The sequence below is a fragment of the Chiloscyllium plagiosum genome, unplaced genomic scaffold, assembly GCF_004010195.1.
Source record: "Chiloscyllium plagiosum isolate BGI_BamShark_2017 unplaced genomic scaffold, ASM401019v2 scaf_96561, whole genome shotgun sequence".
Classification (NCBI taxonomy): Eukaryota; Metazoa; Chordata; class Chondrichthyes; order Orectolobiformes; family Hemiscylliidae; genus Chiloscyllium; species Chiloscyllium plagiosum.
The window spans coordinates 1-1,116 of NW_025201444.1; positions in this window are offsets into that span (position 1 = coordinate 1).

Sequence of the window (1,116 nt, forward strand, 5' to 3'; positions counted from 1 at the left end):
TGTCACAAACTAGTCGACTGCATTCGTTGCTCATAGTGTGGTTTCCCCAAAGTAACATGAAGCATAAACTGGGTGACTGCTTCGCAGAACATCTCGGTTCTGCCCGCAAAAAAAGGCCTTGAGCTTCTGGTTGCCTGTCACTTTAACACGCCACCTTGTTCCCTGGCCAACATCTCTGTCTCAGGCATGTAGCAGTGTTCCAGCAAAGCTCAGCTCCTGATGGAAGACCAAAGCCTCATTTTCCTCTTGGTGATTCTATAGCCCTCCAGTCTTCAACATCGAGTTCAATATTGTTTGGACGCAAACTCCCCCATGCCCTTGACCCCTACCACACCCACACGAGGCCTTGTTATCACATAGTCTGCTGTTACACACGACTTATTGTTAGCCAGGAACAGTCTCCATTAACAGTTAGTCACCCTCCTACACAGATTGTTATTCACTCCTTTGGCCCTCCATTGTTCTGCCTCTGAACTGTTGGCAAAGAGAGCAATGTGGACTGATATCCCTGAGCCAGCTGTTTGTCCCATCTCCAGGAACATGGCTCCCTCCACTGGTGGATAATTAAACTATTTTGCTGTTGCGCTGTGAGGACATTGTGTAAATATAAACTTTTTCTGAATTCCCATCTTCCGTTGGTCGAACGGTGAAGTCACTCTGAATCACAACACGTATCACAGCGCACTTGGAGGCCCACCTGCTTCTACACAGAAGGTAAACGAGAGTCTCTGTTCGTATCATTCCCTTGCCTTCTCCCTGTAAATCCCCACATTGTTACTTTGAACATGACCACCGAATTCCCTTTTGTGTTCTTGAATCTGCCTCTTTGTCATGGTCAGACAGGGATTTACGGATCCGAGCCACTCCCTGTGCGAAAATCTTCTTCCTAATGTCACTTTTACTTTTTTTCCAAATGCCTTGAAATCTCTGCCGATTTTTTGGGAAATTGAATGGATTCTCATTCCTGCACATGAGGCTGAATTGATTAAGTTTCTAACGTAAAGGACTGCGGATGCTGAGAATTCGAGACAGAAAGAGGAAGTGCTGGAGAAACTCAGCAGATTTGGCAGTACCTATGGGAGAAAACAGAGTTCTGAAATATTGTCATTGATTCTC